This window comes from Gallinula chloropus (assembly GCF_964237585.1).
Source record: "Gallinula chloropus genome assembly, chromosome: 15".
In the NCBI taxonomy this organism is placed as follows: Eukaryota; Metazoa; Chordata; class Aves; order Gruiformes; family Rallidae; genus Gallinula; species Gallinula chloropus.
The window spans coordinates 6,617,080-6,624,347 of NC_140100.1; positions in this window are offsets into that span (position 1 = coordinate 6,617,080).

Consider the following 7,268-nt stretch of genomic DNA (forward strand, 5'->3'; position numbering starts at 1 on the left):
TGCCTAGCAGGGAGCTGGGGGGGGGGGGGAGATCTGGCTCCCCAAATCCACCTGGCTGGGGTCAGCCCACCTGCATCAGGGGATTTTCCTTCTCCTCGAGGATGGGAAGTGATCCCCCTTGGATTGGGGTCATGGGGCTGCCTGTCTTCTCTGCTCCTGTTTTGAGTGATAAACCTCCTGCTCAGTACCAGATTAATCCACTTTTGGGAGGATTTCTGACATTCCTGGGAATGCCACAGGGAAGGGACACACCCGTGTGAGCCGTGATGGGGAGGTCCTGGTGTTGCTTGGGTTTGAAATCCCTAAGCACAGCTCCACAGTGTTGTCCAAGGGAGGATAACAGGACATGGAGAGCCTGCCCAGGCATCAGGAACAGCCTCAACACTGCAGAAACATGGAAACCACACTGGTCTCACTCCCCAGACATGCCAGCAGAGCTCCTGGAGCTGGGAGCATCTGGTGTGTGCCTGCTCTGGTGTGTGCCACAGCTCTCAGCTCTGCCAGGACCTTCCCCAGGAGACCCTGAGGACATCGATTTCCCATCATCTCTCTTGGCCTCTTGATTAATCACAACTGCAGCAGTCTCAGTGTGACATGGCAAATGAAGGAGATTTATGGCCACCATCCCACATCTCCTGTTTCCCTGGCAGTGTGCCAAGCAGCCGAGCTCCTGGCTCTGTCCCACCTCCCTCAGACCTTAGGGTTCCTCCAGCACGCGATGCCCTGGAACCAGCTCTCCAGGGCTGTGCCATTTGCAGCAAATTACCAAAGAGAAGCCCTCTGACACTCTTCCCCTCCTGACCTGGTGGCTGTGGTCATCAGGTTGGCAAAAAATCCCGGTGGGTTTTCACTTCCATAAGCAGAGGGTTCCTATAAGGAGCCTTGGGTGCTGTGCCCACCACCCTAGCCTGGCATGGGGCTCCTGGAGGGCCTCTTCCTGGGGCACCCCAAAGCAGCCTTTGGGCTGGGACTCCTCTTGGGGTGATGGGTGGTCTTAGGGACAGGGTGTGAATGACCGAATGTGAGCCCAGTCTGTGCTGCTGCCTCTCCCAAGCTCCCAGGATGCTCTGTCACTTATCAGAGATGAAGGGGTGGAGAAGGACAATCTGTGAGTAACCAGGAGTTGGTGGAACATATCTGGGGTCCCAGAGCAGGAGGTGCCAACTCTTTCTGTCTGACAAGTCATTACTCCGTGCCTCAGTTTCCCCATCTTTAAAATGGGGGCGAAGACACCCACCTACCTTACAGGACTCATGTGAGGACCCTGTGAAGCACTCCGAGGGTGACCAGTGCTTTGCAAACTCGTGCTTCAATTTTCAGTGAGCCTGGGGGACTGGGTTCACAGAGCCACTGCCGGGCACGGTGACAACTGCAGCTCAGCGTGCCCAGAACTCCTCCCCCTCCATCACTAAATCCCACGAGGGAACAATCCAAGGGACCAACCACGCACACACCAGTCCTGCTGCTGGGCAAACATCCCCTGGCAGGGGCTGAGGATGCCCAGGGACCACCATCGTGTTATGCCCACAGGCTTCATCCCAAGGGCTCTATCTCAGAAGCCATTTCAACACTGGGGGCTTTTGGCCCTAAATCTGTCCCGGGGGCTCCAGAGGTCCAGGGAGGTGCCATAATGACCTTTCCAAGGCCACCTCACCTCAGTCTTGGGGTGAAAAGCTGGGGCAGGGGCAGATGCTTGGCCAGGAATCAGTGGCAGGGCTCTGTTGGGGACAGTGCCACCCCGCCTTGAGCCCAGATTTGCCGAGTGAGCTTCTCTGTAACGGAGGAGTCCCCCCTCTTCTCTTGTTTCCCCCAGTCCTTCAGCAGGGTGGGAGGCACAGAGCAGCTTATCAGACTGTCCTGTTTTATACTGATTTTAAACGACTCATACCGGTTGGGACATCTGTGGAGAGGGGTTGAGGGATCTTTTTAGTCCTCGTGTTTTTCACCATCCGTTCTTGTTCAATCAGTATTTTATATTTAACGCAGTATTGGGTCAAATTAAAAACAAACATAAGGAAGATAACGCTAGTGAATGTTGTTTCCTGTGGAGTAGGATCGAAATAAAAACTCAAGATACCTCACTATTGCCTGCCTGCTAAATCAAAACGACTTTCCCTGCAGCATCTGGAAACAAACTCATTTTCTATCTGACTTGCCCCGGATGGCATCGCTCTCCAGTTTGGAGAGAAGCCACTCAACCAGCTGCAGCGGGGCCCTGCTCACGGCAGCGCTGAGCACTAACTCACCTCAGTGCACGCGTGGCATCACCATCTGCTGGCTCAGCTTGCCGGGGGCACGAGGGAACGATGACCAGCACCTCTTCGCTCTTCACACCAGCTGCACAGGGGAATTTGGGTGGTCAGGGACGGGTTGAGCTCCAAGCTGCAGAGTTTCCTTAAAAACAGTTTGATTGGGATTGGTGAGTTTGATGCTGCCTGAAGAGGCTGCCAGCATCTCACCAAAGTGGTTTCAGCGGGACTGCTCCTCACACCCGCTCTGGCCTGGCTGTTTCTGCTCCTGCAGCTGACATGAGCTGGGTCTTGGGGCTGACACCACGGGGGAGGAAGGATGCCAAATCTGGGGAGGAGGAAAAGATGTGACAGACCGGCCAAAGGGCAAGCACTGCTTGTTGTGGGCCTCAAAGAGAACACACAGAGCCCCCTCCCCATCACTTTCTGACCCCAACCAGCTTCTCCCATGGGCTCTAGCTCCTCTTGAGATGGAGAATTTGCCTCTCCGGGGATCTCCCTGGCCAGTGCTGCCCACCCCAGACCCTGCAAGTCCACTGCCTGCCCTCTGGCTCGCACTGTAATCACACCAGGGCTGTGTGTCCCACAGGCTGCAGCGCTCGGCAGCCGTCCTGGAGAACTGGGAAGGATGCCCTGCTTCTGGGGGCAGCTCAACTTGCCCCAAACACTGACCTACACCCACATCCATATCCCATAACTCCTTTGCTGCTGGCTGGACCGGGAGGCTTCCTGGCTTCGCTTTGCTTTCACCCTGCCATTCCCAAGAGTACCTGGGTGGCAGGGCCACCTTCCCACCCCAAGTATAACCCCATCGGGCCGAGAAACACCCCTTTGGCCGAACAGGGAATTATTAACCAGAGGGGATGGAGCATCAAGCGGCCGCCTCATCTCAAACGGCGCAGCCAGGGTCTGTCCCGTCCCGGTTTCAGCCACCGGCAGCCGCGGCGCTCTTCGGGGCAGCTCCGGAGCCCGTTCAATAAACCGCGTTAAGCCAAAGCCCAGCAGCTGCCCCGGGCACCAGCGGGGAGAGCAGAGCACCGGCGGGTAGGGGAGAGCCGGGCACCGGCGGGGCGGTGAGGGGAGCCGGGCACCGGAGGGGCGGTGAGGGGAGCCGGGGCCCCCTCACGCCGGGTCGGGTGCTCGGCGGGCAGTACCGACGGGCGGCCGCAGGGGGGCGCCACAGTGCAGTGCCGCTCCGCTCCGCCGCGCTCCGCCCCGGCGGCGGGACGCGCCGCGCAGCCCCGGCGGCTCCGGGCGCTGCAGCCGCCGGGGGCCGCGCCGAGGCTGCCCCGCTGAGCCCCGCACGGTGAGTATCGGGGACGGGAGGGCAGCGCGGACAAAGCCAGCCGTGGTACCCCTCTTTTTTTTGGGGGGGAGAGGTGCGGGGGAGGGTGGCGGTGGGACAGATCTCCCCCTGTAGCATCCCTGGGACCCCCCTCACCAGGGCGCTTCTCCCCCGGGATGGGGCTGGGAAGCGGGACCCCCCCGCCTAATGGGACGGGAATATTTGTTTCTCGTCCCCTTGGAAAGTGGGGGCGGGCAGAACGCGGCGGCGAGGGCTGAGGTTTGTCCGGTTGCCGTTGGAGACCCAACCTGCCCCGCTGCCTGCCGAGCGGCACCGGGCAGGGCTGCGCTGGGAGCTGCAGCAGCTTGGGACCCTTGTCACACACCTTGGTATCCTTGACCCCCATTGCACACCCCTTGAGACCCCTGACCCCTTGCATGCCCCTTCAGGGTCCTTCTGCTTGCGTACCCCTTGGGATGCTTCTCCCCTTAGCGCACCCATTGGGATCCTCACCCCGTTCCCTGCTCCTTGGCATCCCACCGCTATCCCACACGCGCTGTTTCACCTCCGTCCTGCTGCTCCTGACTCTTGTGGCATCCCAGGCCTTGGCGAGGAGGGGGCAGGACGGTCTGTGCCCCTGGGAGGCTGGAGCTGGTTTCATACTGAGCTGTAACTTTAGCAGAGAAAACTCCAGGGACTTTGCTGCTTGCTGGGGAAGTGCTTATTTTCAGCACTCTCCAGGATCAGGTAATTATCGCTGGAGAAAAATTATTGCTAAGATCTTATAATTAGGCAGCCTACTGAGACTCTACTGCTCAGAAGGCAGCAGAAAGCAAAAATGCTCTTTATGAAAGGTTTCTTGCGTGTGTGTGTGAATAGAGCTGCTGGGGCAGAGGGCTGGCGTTTGTACTTGCACGTTACTGGAGAGCTGATGCACGTTGGTGGCTCAAAAGATCCTGCAAAATAACGAAGGCAAAAAACAACAACAACAAAAAAAGGCAAGAAAAAGAAAAGCTGCTAAAACAGACTCCTGTTGTCCTTGTGGAAGTGTGCCCTGAGTCTTTATAATCAGTTTATGGAGCTATAGGTGCCTGTAGGACAAACTGTTAGTTCATCTTTGCAGGACTGGGACTGTCTTTATATCCTGGTTGAGCAGCCCGTGGGGTCTGGGGCGCTGCTGCAGAGTGCCTGCTGCTAATAATAACATGGTAAGGAGTTTACCAGCTCTGATCCGGCTAAAGACGGTACCAAGGCTGGCATGGACATTGTCAGCCTCTGATCTGTCCCTAGATTAGGCGGGTAAAACTCACACAAGAGGAGGCTGAGGCCCTGAAGAACCCGAATGGAAGGAAGCGAGGACTCTGATTCAGACCGGAGGGATTCAGGCTCTGCTCTGGCAGCCTCGGCTGTAGGGCTGGGATCTGCAGAGGGGCAGGATTTGGAGCTGAGGAACGCACGTCAAAATCACCACGTCCAGGGTGTTCTCATTTCCTTTGCTCTCTAAGTTATAATTTGTTCCACATTGCAGTCCCTGGGCAGCCTCTCTCTCTGCTCGCAGCATCCAGGCTGTGGTCAGTGCCGTTGGACTCAGGGTGTGACTCCTGGGGTTTTCTGCTGAAAAAAAGACAAAAAAAGGAAATCTTTCAAAGAGAGATCTGGGGAAATAGCTTTCCTGGTTGCTGTTCTGGGATGGTTATAGCTGAAATCTCACCACCCGTACAAGCAGAGCTGGGGCCTCGATGGGATGAACCCTGGAGAAATTCCAGAACATTAAGAAAATTGTTTTAATACTATTGCTGCTCTTCCCAAGAGGGAGTAAGATGACCTGTGATACCTACAGCTTGACTGGCTTGATAGCATCCCCCCAGGGACAAGAGGGAGAAACCTGGTTCAGGCTTCTTTAATCAATTAAAGACCTCAGCACCAGGGATAAATCCCTGCCATCCAGCGTGGCTATATGGAAAATAACTCCTGGCAAGCAGAAATTATTTCAGCCTCCGACACGAGAGGTGGCAGCCTGGCTGTAATACCCATTTTGCAAATCATTTGAGTTATTGAAGGTGATATTCTTGTAAAAATCCACACTTTCTGGTATTTAAAAAGTCATTCCAGTCCAGTCTTTAGAGCTGACATTACACAGTGTCAAGCAAGGCGGTATTAAATAAACCCGATCCATTTCAAAGGCAGTTATCAGAGGAGATTATCACTGCTGGGCACCGCTGGCTGGTAGCGTGCCCTTGGTGTTTCAGTGCTTTTATCACTAATCTGGAAGGAGATGGAAATGATTTCTGGATAAAACCTGGGGCTGACCCAGAGCCCCAGCGTTAATAGTTCGTACAAATACAGACGCTCAACCGGCCGAGCAAAAGGCATCCTAACTGAGCAGAGTGGAAAGTGGAAAACCTTTTGGCACCCAAAAATAATAACCGGTTGCACGTGTTTTCCTGTCCCTAATCTGGATGATAAATTTTCAGCTGGAGCCGCTTGGAGATGCTGGGAGAGGCAGCGCAGGGGCTCGCTGGCTCCCTCCTCCAGCGGGAGCTGCCTGGGGGTGGCCGTGTGTCTGTCTGGATTTCTGCACTGGAGAGTATAAAATTTTCAGGGTAATGAGGAATTTTGCCCTGGAAAAAAGCCCATGGTCACTTGCATTTTTGGTCAAGGTGCTACCAGAACCAAATTTAGGTTTACACAGCCCATCTCAGCGCAGGAGACATGGGAATGGAGGGGAAGGGACTGAGGTGATGTCTTACAGCAAAGAGATGAGGTGGCCATCCAGTCAGTCTACTCATAAATCAGCAAAGAGGAACAAGGGGGGCTTGATTAGAGCACCTAAATACTCTTGCAGAGGGGAGGATACCTGGTAGCCAAAAGCTCCTTAATTGAGCAGAGAAAAAGCAGGACAACACTCAATGTCTGGCAGCTGAAGGCAGAAATAAGGCATAAATATTTAACCAGCAGGAGCGATTAATCACTGGAAGCAACAGCGAGCAGCAGAGGTGGGTTCAGCATCTCTTTGCCTTTCACATCACGACCCCACCACCTTGTGAACAGCCACCAAAGCTGGGCCAGCGTGGGGCTGGATCAAGCCTGCCCGGACACCTCAATTAGGTGATTTAATTAGATGGCGTGTTTGCCTCCAACCACGGCAGTGCCACAGAAGGGAGTGTATCTTGTGTCCTGCTGGCTCTGCCTGAGAAACACCCATGAAATCCCCACAGGCACTCTGCAGGTGCTGCTTTCCTCCTCTTCAGTTGCCAGCGGTCTCGGTCTCGCACTCTCTGCGGTGGGAGGGAACAGTGCTTGGTGGCTCTTCATGATGTCCAGCAAAACAGGCTGAGATTCAGGAAACACAGATCTTGGTGAGCATCCCAGAGCGTTGTGGCTGTTGGGGGAAGGAGCTGGTCCACGAGTCATTGTCCACCTGTGGGTGAGAGGGTCCCTAGCCTGGCATCTTCAGGGTCATTGGTGCTTTGGAGAAGGAGATCAAGGTTCTGGGGAGTGTTGTTGATCCCTTCTCCTTGCTCTATCTTTCCTCTCTGATAGCATTTCTCTTCCTACAGCTGTTTTCTCTCTGTCTCTTGGTGATGGGGTCAATGCTGTTGGTGGAGGGTTTGCCTCATCTCCCCTCCAAGGCTGCCATGCTCCTCCTCTGATGGAGCTGGAGCTTGGGGCTGGGCTGCTTTTCCCCATCTATGAGCTGGGCGTAATGAACATGTGGAGACACATCTGTCACC